Here is a 13,940-nt window from a genome sequence, read left to right on the forward strand (position 1 = left end):
ACTGCTTAAATTGTTTCCATGTTCGCAAGGGTTTTGCAAAAGTCCTAGTCACATATTTGTGGGATATTGGAAAGGGGTATGTAACATTAATTTTTTACGCTTCAGATATTTTAGTAGGTGCAGCTTACAAAATTTTGATGATGTTTAATATTGTTCAGTTCCAGAGCTGTAAAATTTATAGTTTCTGTTCTTCTTTCTTGCGTTGTTTCATTTCCAACCGTTTTATGAAAATAATGTCGGCGTAAACAACACATCTACTAGATTCTGCCACAAGCATTTCACTGTTTTTTCTGAATGCAACCGATTTAATAAAATGCGGCGATGGCATAGGAATGCAATTTCTCCGTTCCCAGGTATCTCCACAGGAACCCCCTAACTCTTAGGCGACGTGCTTTTCCTGGTGTACTTTTGAGTGTCACCAAGGACGTGTGTTGGGTACGTGTTATTAAAAGTTAGGCGTATGGACGCGGTCACTAGAAGAGGGAGACGGAAAACACAACCTTTTATGACATGAATTCCTGCCAACTTGCTCAACTTTCTGTCTTTACATATCGGCCATGTAGAATTTAAAAAGAGGTAGCAATAAAGAAATGTGCGCAGTAGGTGTCCGAATATACAGTTACATCTGCACGGCATTGGTGCGCCTGGTGTGTACAGCGAAAACAGCGCGGACTCTAGGAAATGGGGCGTAAGCTTAGAAATCGTCCGTTATGTTTTTTATACAGCACAATCTTTTCTCGCCTGGTTGTAGCGCAACGGGAAGAAGCTAACATACTACCTAAATGACATTTCTATTCGCTTGACATTTGATGCATACTGTTGCGAGCTACCTCCTTGGACTAATGAGGAAGACGACGATCACTGGCACGTTGCGCCTTTTAACCCACCTTGGCCATCTACGTAAACAGTCTCTTGATAAATCGCGCCTCGGGTTTCGTCTATTTGAAGGCCTGTCACACATTGGTGGAGACGCTGGGTATTCTCGTCAGACGACGGAGATCCGAAGCAGTTGGTGCAGTGATGCGACCACCATCACAGACAAGCCGAAATTTGCTTCTGCACAGCGGACCACGATTATATCAGCGCACCTTTGAGACCCTGCGATGTTCAACGGGACCGATGACATCCGCGTTGAGGACAGGCTGACGCAATACGAACGGGTGAGAGATCACAATTACTGATACTTGACAGTAATGCTGGCCAATGTGGTCTTTTATTTCAGTGAAACCGCGAAGTTGTGGTATGCCAATCATACGGCCGAACTTGGGAGACGAGATACAGTTAAGCAAAAGCTCTGTGCCCTTTCCAGTAAGGCCTCCAGTTAAAAATCGCTGCGAAGATACGGCTGTCCACTCGAGCCCAAACGTCCACAGAGTAATACCTGTCGTTCATACAGGATAGGCTGGGGCTCTGCCGCAAAACTTACAGCAACATGCCAGAGTCTGAAAGAGCTGACCACGTTCTGAAAGGAATGGCGGACACTGCCTTTCACCTACTGATGAGCAGAAATTGTGCTACTGTCGATGCCATCATCGAAGACGGCCAGCGCTTCGAACGGGACAAGAGCCGCCTATTGAACGGCCATTGGCTATTACCTACCCCACGCCGCCACGACGTCTCCGTGTGAAGAGCGGCCGTCAACTCACCTTTCACCGCCTTCAGCCGAATTGACGAGGATTGCTGGCCACGAAATTGAAGTGGTGGCTACCGCTAGCCTCTTTGCCAACTCTAACACTGGTGACTCGAACACACCGGGGGTTTCACTTGTTCAATATATCATGCTATACGAACTCGCGAATCTCGGAGTTCCGCTGCTTGCACTGTGGTCAGTCTAAAATCCGCTTCTGGTGTCCCGACATCGTTCCCTCCTTGTCAGTCGTTCGCTCCACGTTCTCGGAACCACGCTCATTGGAGAACTGAAGACGACCGCCCTTTCTGCTTTAACTGCCACTGTGTCTGTCACGTTGCCCGCTACTGTAATAACCGCTAGTCGTTCCCGCCACGTACTCCACCGTTTGCCCATCCATGCTCACCGCATTGAGCGCAGCCATTTCAATACAGTATCTGCGGTGAAGCCATATAATCCTGACGCTCCCACTACATATTCCAGCCACTCGCCATCACCGAGAGGCCACCAGTTGCGTTCGCAACCTTTCAGCCATCCATCCTCCAGCTCCCCGCTACCTCGCCGCGCGACGTTACCAAGCTACAGTGGCTACTTTACCTTGCAAAACTAGACGATGCTGTGCTCGAAAGTAACGCTGCATCCACTACTCCACCCCAAAGTACTCTAGCTACTCTGGCGACTCGATGCTGTACGCTGGACGTTCACGTCAATGGCGTGACCATCCCTTACTTGTCGATACCAGGCTTTTACTTCTGTAATGTCTCTGGCCATCGCCATTGCCTACAGAAGATGGTCACACCTGCTCTATCCCGCGCTGTTAGAGTGGCCGACGAAGGAAGTCCTACCGTCCTTAGCATGTGCACCGCCCGCACCACCATCGTCGGTCGCCCAAATTCTGTATTATTTGCCGTTCTTGAGCAATGTCCTTATGATGTTATAAAGCCTTCATCTGCACTAATTGACTGCGTGACTGACCTCCGGCAGCTAGAATTACCTGACTTAGCCGAAGCTCCAACCACGCCTTCGTCCCGTCTCTTCTCTCTCGACTACGTGCATGCAGATGATGTGATTGTCTTTTCGCCTACTTTTGAGAACTATCCGACCCGCCTGTCGGCCATTTTCGATGTGTTTCGCCGCGCTGGCCTGAAACTTGACTTCTCTAATAGTCGCTATGCATAATAGAAGTGAGGCGTGCAGACAGGACACAAGAGTAGAGAAGTGGACTTCTCTACTCCTGTGTCCTGTCTGCACGCCTCACTTCTATTTTGCATAATGAATCCTTACCAACTAGCTCAGCTTTCTGTCGTTCAAATAGTCGCTTCGCTCGACTTTAAATCACCATTCTCGGTCACCTTGTTAGGGCTAGTATGTCCAACCTGACACCGACAAGGTGCGTGCCATCCAAGATGCTCCTGTTCTTCGCTCAGTCAGAGATTCCTGCAGCTATGTTAAGCTCATGGTCTTACTCGTGCTGCTTTGTCAGGAATTTTCCCGACGTTGTCCTGCCGCTTAGTGACCTACTCATGAAGGACGCCTCTTATAGAGCGCAGCTCTCAGGTGCCGGTTCCTGCGGCGAGCGGCGGCGTCGGCATAATCGAGTGAACGACCACAGCGAATGATGAAAAAGCGAACGCAGAGTTCACGGGGGATCCAATAAGCGAGGAGCAAAGCGGAGGGGGAGGGTATGACAAAAGGGTGAGAAGTAGGGAGTAAAGTGTCGACAATGGCAACCAGATGGCGCCAGAGCTGCACTAAAATTTCGCAATAAGGGTATCGTAATCGTCAGTAAAATTTTTCTTGGAGTCATGAGCAAGCTACCGCATTCACCACACTGCTTAATTTACTTGCATCAGCTCTCATTTTTGTGCATTTTGACCCGTCGACCCCTACAGAAGTTCGCATCGATGCTAGTCGCCAGAACGACCAAGAAAGTGTCATTGCCTACGCCAGCCGCTTCTCTCGTCGTCGGAGCGAACTTTTTCCATAACCGAGCGCAAATGCCGCGCTTTTTCCTGGACTGTGACGAAATTCCGCTCCTACTTGTATGGCCACGGGTTTTCTGTCGTCACGAACCACCACGCCCTTTCCTGGCTCCTGTCACTGAAAGATACTACAAGGCGGCTTGGTCGCTGAGCAACACGGCTCCAGGCACTCTGCACCTTTGACGTTCTCTAAAGGTCTGGCCGGATGCATGAAGTTGCTGACTGGTTATCACCCAACCCTGTCGACCCTCACGACCCCGCTGAGCGTGATACCCGCGAGTTCATGATAGCTATTTAATATCTGGCGAACATCCGCGCTGAAAAGAAAAGCAGCGACACACTATGGTCTATAATCAGCTGCCAGCATTCTAGTCTGCGCGACCCATCGCTTCAACTGCTTGAGCTTCACGACGATATTCCTTACCATCGTAGCACCACTCCCGACAAACTGGAGCTTCTTCTTGTTCTCCCAAAGCAACTTCACGCAACTGTTTTTAAAGAACTCCACGATGTCCAAACCTTTGGCCATCATGTATTGTCCTTCACATACGACCGCGTGCGGCACCGCTTATTTTCGCTTGGTCTTTATCGTCCTGTTGCACGCTATACGTTGCTGCATGTGACCTTTGTCAACCACGTAAACGGTCTTCGGCGGTGCCTGCCGGCCTTCTGCAGCCCATTCACATACCCAGGAGCCACTCTACCGCGTGGATCTTGGCCTCTGCGGCCCATTCCTTACGTCTACATCCGGAAACGGGTGGGTCACCGTTGCAACCAACTACAATATGCGCTAAGCCATCGCATGAACTTTGTAGACTAGTTTCGCAACTGATGTCGCTGATCTTCTACTTCATGACGTGGTCCTTCATCTTGGTGCCCCTACTCCACTGCTCACAGACCGAGACCGCTACTTGTCCAAAGTCATCAATCGTCTCCTTCTTCGTGATCTGTGGAGCACAAGCTCACTACTGTATACCACCCGCAGACCAACGGGCTCACGAAGAAGTTGAAACGCAGCTTGACCGACATGCTGACGATGTACATGTCTGACGATCATGGGAACTAGGAAAGCTCTCTGCCATACGTCAGGTTCGCGTACAGCTCATCCCTTCACGACACCGCCGGTTTTTCCGCCATTTGCCTGCTACTTAGCCACCATCCAGCATGGCCTTACGACGCGCTAGTACCTGCTGTTTTACTTCTTCCCGTCTTTATTTGCTGTCAATATGATATGCTGCTGTACAACATAGCACATAATTTGCCACGTTGCAGCCACTCGAGCCCATCTGGCACGTCACATCGCTCATGAGCGACTCTCCGACTCGCAATTATTTCTAAAGGACCGCTATGAGCTCAGCCACCGACACCTCTGCTTTTTCTCCGGCATCTCTTGTACTTCCCTGGAATCCATCTCGTCTTGTGCGCCCTTGCAAAAATCTTTTGTCGCGTACACCGGAACTTACAAGGTCTTAGGGCAACTCAGTAACCTTATGTGTCAGTCAGATCGTGCCACTAGACAGTTCTTCATCATCTGCTCAGACATCTCCTGTCGCCGTTCACGTATTGCGGTTGAAGGCGTACTTTTCCGCCACCTCCCCTTTGTATAATTAGTCTGCGCCGAAACGGCGCTCCGGCCGCCGGGAAGATAAAATGTTACAAGACACCTCCTTGGACTAATGAAGACGGCTGTCATCGGGACGTTGCACGTGTTCAGTCATATTGGCCTTCTCAATAAATAGTCTGTCTATAAATCGTGCTTCCCTTTTCATCTATTTGACGTCAACTCATAATATTTATACGCGGAGATACAGTCTTTACTGGCTTTATATTGGCCTGTTTCATGAAACCTTAAAGAAGCTACATTACAAAGCTGTCGATGTCATGCGAATGTGACCGGTGGCACAATGCTCGCCGTCACTGTGAGTTGGAATATTGTGTTGCTTGCGCGCACTTTTGCCTAAGTAAGCAACATTATTCGAAATTTTTTATGTAGTCAACCTTGGAAATAAACTCTGCGGAAAAAATGATGTCGCAGAAATGTCCTATCAAGTTACTTCTATAAATTGAACATTTACGCCCCTCTTTTGAAGCGAATCTGTATTTCGAAGAGTTTCCATATAAAATGTGCAAACGAATGTGTTACTTCCGTGTGCTAGAGAGCCGCGCTAACGAAAGCGCGCAAGCGCTATCGCGCACGTATCTGCTTGTTTCAACGATTCCAACGGTGCTTCAAATTTCAGACGATGTGACAAGGTCACGACGTTCAGCCGTGCAGCCAAACGTTTCGTAAACTGGGCGTGTTCTCGGAAAATATGAAATATTCTGGAATTCGATACCCTGGCCCATTTCAAGACAGCATAAAAGCACCACTCGGTAAATACTGGAAATGGCGGGTAGGGGCCTTGTACAAATCGTGTATATACATCGGACGGCATGTTCGAGATATTGTAATGCTGTAGCTGCAGACACAGAACGTAATGTCGCAAGGGCGATAACTGCGGCGCGTTTAGAGTCTTGCGAGGAAACCAAAGCACTTGCCCTAAGCTCACTTGCCCTGTGTGTGTACCGCGTTGACAATTTGAAGGGAGATAATATGGGTGCGCAAACAAACCTCCTGGAAAAATGTGGAAGTTGTCGATCAATTAACGCAGTCACAGTAAATTGTAGTCGGTGCACACTGAAGCGCCCATAGCATTTCCGCACGAGACTCCATGCCACACGACGCTTTCAGTGGACTCGCCCCGCTTTGAAATCTATCCAGCAAGCAGATTTCGTAACTCTTTATTTCGGGCCAAAGTTCATGACGGCATCGGGCAGTGTGACGTACGCGAACCCGAAGCCTTCAACCCTGCCGAATGAAGTCTACCACACTCAACTCCGTCCGATCTTGTCAACTTTCCCGCACGTGCCTAGGGACAACGGTGCGCCACGTGCGAGCTACTTTTCTGCAAAGGACAAAGCCGTCACTATCGGACCCGCTGCCTCCATCGACTACAGGACCGGCGCGTGCAAGTTCGCCTCAACACACGGTATATAGTGCCTCTCCTTTTACGTAGCGTTTATACGAAGGGTCCATGTAGCCACTGCTCCTCATCGCGCGCACCGAAATCAATCTCGTCGCCGACGTCTACAGGAGTACGTGACTTGCAATGTGGATAGACCTGCCGCTAATAGATGTTTGCACGCTAAGCCGGCATATCAGTGGACCAGCGTAGACCGCTTCCATTTTACATCGGCATCCTGCGCCCCCGCCTTCGCATATCGCTAGAGCTCTCTGTCCACATACAGCCTGTTTGATAACGCTGGACAGCCAGTTAAAATGAACTGCGACCCCTACGCGACAACCAGGGAAGTCCACCGCCGAACATTTGGGACCTCACGTGGGAGTCTGTGCGCTTACAGCTGTTTTCACACCTAAATCATTCTGCTCCGTATATAGAGCTATCTACACATCCTGGCCCTTAGTGTTAACAATTTGGTCTTTGTAGGCGCTGTTGTAGTTCTCTTGCAATTTCTTCATGTTTTGTTTGCTTCTGTCTTGTTTTGGTATTCGTTTTCTTCCTCCTTGCTGGGAGAAAACCGAGGGACGACCACATTTTGTAGCGGCATAAACATCGTCAGCACAGCCTCTTAAAAGACGACGATGAAAACGAAAACGTTTACAGGCTCTCGAGAACCAACGACTTTTATATATATGTACAGGCGCCGACAAAAGTGATATACTCTACGCAGATTGCTACTGCAGCGGCGTCGCTCGGCATTTTGGCGAGCTGAAGCACGAAACATTGACACGAGTCAAGCGATATGCCTGCAAATAATAAAGGGCACCCATTGGCTGTCTCGATCCCAGATGCTGCCTGTAGATGGCGTTGTGGTGCAGTTTGCCGTTGCTCCGGCTTCCGCTGCGTGGAGTATACCACTTTTGTCGGCGCCTGTATTTCTACCGCCACAGTGTCGAGTCCGCTGCATAATGGTTGACCGGTGAATACTGACCACACGTCATCGTTATAACCTACGTCTGCGACTACCCAAAACTAAAGGAAGGACATCCCCTTCATAGATCTCGCAATTGCTATCTGCTTCCCTAGCTCAAAACAAGCTTTCGGGTTGAACTCCCGAGCGGGGATACTGCACTCTGATATGGGACCAAAACGGAAAACCGTCCGTGTACCGCGAGCTCGACGCAAAGTGCGACCGTCAGCCCAGTGAAATTATCACAACGCCTCCAACTATGGTATCTCTGTACAACAGCACATACGCTGCTTTGGTACGTTCGATTGACAGTTTAGGTTCGTTAATTAATGCAGTGCTTCGGTACATCGCCTCCCATCATCCATGTTTTGCTCTCAAATATAAATGGTCCACAAATCATCGAGAAAAAAAATGACTGTCCTAGAACGCCAAGTGTGTCTACAATACATTAAATTACTCTTTATCATTTGAGTGATGAGCAGAGGTACCTATTTTTTGCGGTATGGTGGAGCTGTTTGGCATCTTTATATAGCCAAACGTGAAAGTATCTCTTGATGTATGCATGGTGAACGTATCTCTCGATGTATGCATGGGCATCTACACATTTTTTTTTAAATGTGACGAACCCATCTAACGATGTATGTAAGTGACAACGCGTTTAGGATTGAATCAATATAGCGACATACCGTAATCCCACGGTCCAAGCACGTTATCTGTGGGGCTTGTACGGCAGCAGGATTCTTTTCTGGCATTACGGTAAGATCATCCCGCGATGTCTAGCGCCGCCGTCGCAAAGCCTGTTCGTGGCCTCCGAAATGCCTGGTGCACCGGTGCTTGCCAACGTCGACAAACGCGTCATGCGTCAACCAGGCGCCTCTCTCGCGCTTCTTTCTGGACATGCTCAGCCATCTAGTGGCATTGCTGACAAGTTCCCGCATGGCTTCCGAGACGAGAAACGTAGAGCGCCGGTGCTTGCGAAGGCTGAAAATTGTACCTTCGCTTGCCACGCACTCAGTGACACATACTCGGGGACCTATAGTTGGGGAGATGATCATTGAAGAGCAGCACACCCACCTAGGGGCACACGCCAGTTACCGAAGTTCGCATCGGAGAGGTTCTTCGAAGACCAGCATGGACTGAGTAGCACCTATGCAATGTACCGCAACGGCGTCAAAGTGTTTATTAGAACAGCGGTACCTATCCATTATCTAGCCATTATCCCTCAAGAGAAAAGTATATAATAGCTGTGTCTTACCAGTACTCACCTACGGGGCAGAAACCTGGAGGCTTACGAAAAGGGTTCTACTCAAATTGAGGACGACGCAACGAGCTATGGAAAGAAGAATGATGGGTGTGACGTTAAGGGATAAGAAAAGAGCAGATTGGGTGAGAGAACAAACGCGAGTTAATGACATCTTAGTTGAAATCAAGAAAAAGAAATGGGCATCGCCAGGACATGTAATGAGGAGGGAAGATAACCGATGGTCATTAAGGGTTACGGACTGGATCCCAATGGAAGGGAAGCGTAGCAGGGGGCGGCAGAAAGTTAGGTGGGCGGATGAGATTAGGAAGTTTGCAGGCATGGCATGGCCACAATTAGTACATGACCGGGGTTGTTGGAGAAGTATGGGAGAGGCCTTTGCCCTGCAGTGGGCGTAACCAGGCTGATGATGATGATGATGATGACCTATCCAGTCCCGCATCTACAGCGACCCTTGCCGGCGTGAAACAGGTTCGTGGAAAAGCTGCTCCCACGTGCACATGTCACATGCCCAGTGACTCGAGTTGGTCCGATGGTCAGTTTCGCACCGTGTTACCTCAGCACAGCCAACCCATGCCCTATCCATTCGAGCACGGACTACCCAGTGACCCAACTGGCAGCAACGTGGTCAGATACAAGCCCAATACATAGATATACAGATAGATACACACGGATCAATAATTTTTTAGGCTTACCGAAATTTTTAGACATCGCCTATGGCAGACAGCATACGTATATTCCTTGAGCTGGATTAATCAATGAGGCAGGTGCTATTTGCACGAGAAGTCGAACCGCAAATAAAAAATTTTAACGAAAACTCACTAATTAACTGCGTAAATATTTACTGCACGGCACATATTGTAATTACGAACTGTAGCCGGTGAGTTCACAACGCGTATCATCTTGGACTGAACTTCTAGAATAACTACAATTTGGTGACATGCACCATCAAACCCGCTGTAAATATTCGCTGTTGTCCGAATTACTGTTTCATCTAAACGCTGTTTGATGCATTGAAACAGAAAATTAACTGGAACGTCCATGTATTTTGTTCCACATATTGAAAAATAATATAAAGAAACTACTGTCATCCTGGTGATCCAGTTTGAGTGTAAAGTCTCGTGAGCTCACCCGCTACAATTCGTAGACAATATATGCCGTAAAGTAATTAATTAGTGATATTTATAATCATTTGCACGCGTGTTTCGATGTTTTCTACTATCGATGTCTGGCTCTTCGAGTATGTAGCTCAGGGGCAAGTATTATGTTACATGCAGCAGTTTATATATTTAAAATTCCGGAAAAATTGCGGAAATTATCACCCCATAGAGAGACAAATGCATAGCCCCCGGAAAGTGTGCGAAGTAGCCTGAGAATGCTAACGCATTTAAATTCGGATAAGATATCTCACCTGCACGTCAGTGGATCCAGGCGTCTCGGTAGAGTGTCGGCGAGCGCTGCGGAAGAAGGCTCTGTCAGGCAGTGGAGTTTCTCTGGATGCAGTGAAGTCGGCAACCACGGCAAGGGCATACGTTTTTTTTTTGTCGATACTTCAATCAATAATTGCAATTGCCAACGCCACGAAGAAGCCGGAGACGTTCCGTTGTTGTTAGAATGCTAAGGCCTGTACTGCTCTGAGGCAACGAAACACCTGTTGACAGAATCGCACAGTGACAATTACGTCAGTACTATCGCGCTCGGTATGAGCTACAGCACGTTATCGGGTGATGAAGCGGTCGCGCGTTGGAGTTCATACCCAGCGCGATAGTACAAAGGTCAATCAGAAGGTATTTACCTCTATTTTTTTAGCGTAAGTACGGCCATAAATGCGAGGTCAGCATATCCATTCCCGGCGGTGGACCTTCTTTGCACCGAACCGGCCTTATCTGCGAGTAGCTTAGCGGCACGACGCTGCTGTCAGTTTTTGAAGATGGTGGTTATTTTTCACACATGAGCGGCGTACAATCAACAAGGTGTGATTCGTTTTCTATCGAGCAAGGGATGAACGCTAATCGAAATACACAGGGAAATGCTTTTCATGCACGGAGAAATGTGTCTAGATTTGAGAAGTATGAGGTGAAGGTGTTGCGAGTTCGCAAAAAGACACGAAGACCTGCGAGACAATGAACCCTCAGGGAGACCGGGTGCGTCGCTGACTGGCGACAAGGGCATCACAAATTTCGTGCTGCGATGGGACAAATGTCTGAGCCGGTGTGGGGACTATGTGGGAAAATAGTGTAGGGTACGCAGAATAATACCTATATTTGCAAGTACATTTATGGATTTCATTTTGGATAATAAAAAATAAGGGGCAGCGACATTTTTGGTTAGCCCTCGTATGTTTCCGTAGTCCCGGTTGAAGACAAGATTTCATATCTGGAATTTTTTCCCAGATTAGAGGCTCAGGCAATGACTCAGGACGTTGCCCAGGTTGTGACAGATGATTCCCCTCTGGCCTCTCTCTGCCCCCTTAAGTTGACGTCGCTCACTCAAGCCTTTAAGTTTTATGTGAATGAATAAATAATTTAACAAGACTAGTTGTACTCATTTTTGCTGCGTCTCCCCGCATTCTTTTCGTTTTTTTCTCTCTCCAGTAGAGCTTATGGCATGGTCCTTCAACGCCCTCTCCCTTCTCTGCGTCTCCCTCGTCCCCCCTCCCCGCAATCAAGCCTCTCGACTATATTACTGGGCAGCCTTCTTGCTTGTAGCCGTCAACCTTATCTTTGCCTGTCTGAAGTATCTCCTGACAATGACCTCTGCCTGGAAAGCACTTCAGCGCGTAATGTTTGTTCATAAGCATCGTTACTGTGCTTTCTACGGAAGTTTCCAACAGCGCAGTGGTTGTAGCTCTTCCGCAGTATTTGCGTCTTTGTCGCCAAATGCGACCTCTGGTTCGTCGTTAGGCGATAAACCGAAGAAATTGGCTACATCTGGTGCCACGTGCCGGACCGTTCAGCAATTCACTGTGACAGGTTTGTAGTATGCAGTCGAATGCCACTACAGTGAACGCCTCTACAACGAATTGAGCTGTACAACAAAATGGCCTGTATAATGAAGGAACAATACTCTTCAGTTTACAGTGCGGCGCGTGATCTTTACAACGAAGTGACCTGTATAGCGAATGATTCCGGAGGGCCCAAGCACTTCGTTATAAAGTTGTTATATTTAAACCTATAACGCATTTAGACTGGGGTCCAAATCGGAAGGCTGGAAGCAATAGGCTTTTGGATTGCTCTTACCACCTGCCGCGAAAATGGAAAGCAGCATTAAGAATAATCGTTGTGATAGCATCGTCGAAGAAAGACCGAGAAATAGACTTCTGTGGATAGGGTTACTGTTAGGATGTTAGAAGAGCGCGAGGGCTACTAAAAGCGAGACAATACATGTATGACACGGACACCTACTTACGCTAAGCTATTGGCTGCCTATCCCTTCAGCTTTTTCGCAGGCTGGTTTACACCGTATTTTGACCAGCAGAGGGGCGTGAGCAGAGCCGCAGTCCCACAAACGATCCCTGGAGAATACAAGTTCTCGTGTGGAATGGTTGGCTTCGAAGCTGAGAATTTTCTTGTTCTGTCGCTCATAACGAAGTCTTCCCAGTAGGTCTAAATTATTACAGCGAAGCTGTATATGACTAGGGTTCCATGCAATTTTCCTCTCCGCGAACAAAAACTATCATCATCAATGGCTCAAACCCCCGTCGCATTCATGCTCCCGCAAGCAAGCAAAAGATGTAATGGCTCATAGCCCCGTAATGCAGCAAAGGGAAAGAAACAGTGCCTAAATTTGTTCTAACCACGCATACAATATGCAGAACAGCATGTCGAAAACTGTCATCATCAATGGCTTCTACCCGTGAGCAATGGCTCGTACCCCCGTGAGCCATGGCTCACACCCCCGTAAGCAAGCAAAGAATGCAATGACTCATAGTCCTGTATGGTTCATGGCTACTCACGTTGCGTGAATTAGCTGCGATGACGCTACCCCTGTTTATCGTTGCCGGGGATTTCAATGTGGATGTGTTGGTACGAAAAGGGAGCGGTTTACGCGTTCCGTGTTGCAGATATATTCTTTGCGAAGCCACACCAATCCGCTCCAACCGACCACCCAGTGGCGTACGTGCATCGATTTGACATTATCAAAAAATGTAATTGCAGTTGCGGGTGAAATAATAATCACCGAGTAAGAGAATAAATGAGTGTGCGTACCTTTCATCACGATGACCAACCATTGAAAAAATAAATGAGTTCGTACCTTTGTTCAAAATTACGTGTCACCTCGTTGTCGTGTGCTAAACAGCTTCACTGGTGAACCTCCTTCACGCAGTGGAATTGCCCATGATTTTATTCTGTAGCCCCATGCCACGGCTTGCCTCACTCATATTGCAATTCTGGCACGTAAAATCCTACCATTCAATTTTTTATGTCTTAGCCCCGCACTTCCTGTAATTATCTGTTATGTTCGTGTTTCTACATGCACCCCACTTACAGCATGTCGTGGGTTCCTGTCGTGTATATCCCTACAACAGTGGCATAGTGCTACGAACATTGACCTTGCACCACCACGGTGAATGTTTACAAAAATTACTGCGTAAACCACAGCAATCCTCGCCGTAACTAATATATCACTGTAGCTTTTTCGCAGGTGAGGCGAAAGCGAATTTTTTTGTTAACTGGTCATCTGGAGTTGGCGGCAGTTGATAAATGCAGTACGCCTTCACAGGCATTATACGCCTATGACAGCCTGATACTACGAAGGCTGTCGCATATTTGAAGGTGTGCAATCGCAGTAAATAGTAGACATGCCACAGTGGCGGAGTAGCCATGGCGTTTTGCTGCTGACTGCGAAGTCAAGAGTTCGATTCCAGATATCGGCGACTACTTTTCGATGAGACGGCATGAATTAATCAATCATAATTAATTAATTAATTAATTAATTATTAACAGTTTAATTATAGATTGATCTATTAATTACTTTGTATATATTCATTGCTTAATTCTACATTAATAATTAATTAATTAATTAATTAGTAATTAATTAATCAAGTAATTTGTTATTGATACCGTCAATCACTTAAGGTTTAAAAGAGGAGTGGGGT

General features: G+C 47.6%; 1 protein-coding gene across 1 annotated transcript in view; it reads right to left on the minus strand.

The window, feature by feature from the left end:
* LOC142571087 (cytochrome P450 2C6-like) overlaps nt 1-13,940 on the minus strand; it is a 153,145-nt gene that overhangs the window by 110,476 nt on the left and 28,729 nt on the right. The window contains exon 2 of the mRNA XM_075679378.1: nt 10,254-10,299. The gene's annotated coding sequence lies outside the window, so the exon portion shown is untranslated. The remainder of the gene's footprint in view (nt 1-10,253; nt 10,300-13,940) is intronic.

The sequence above is a fragment of the Dermacentor variabilis genome, chromosome 2 (assembly GCF_050947875.1).
Source record: "Dermacentor variabilis isolate Ectoservices chromosome 2, ASM5094787v1, whole genome shotgun sequence".
In the NCBI taxonomy this organism is placed as follows: Eukaryota; Metazoa; Arthropoda; class Arachnida; order Ixodida; family Ixodidae; genus Dermacentor; species Dermacentor variabilis.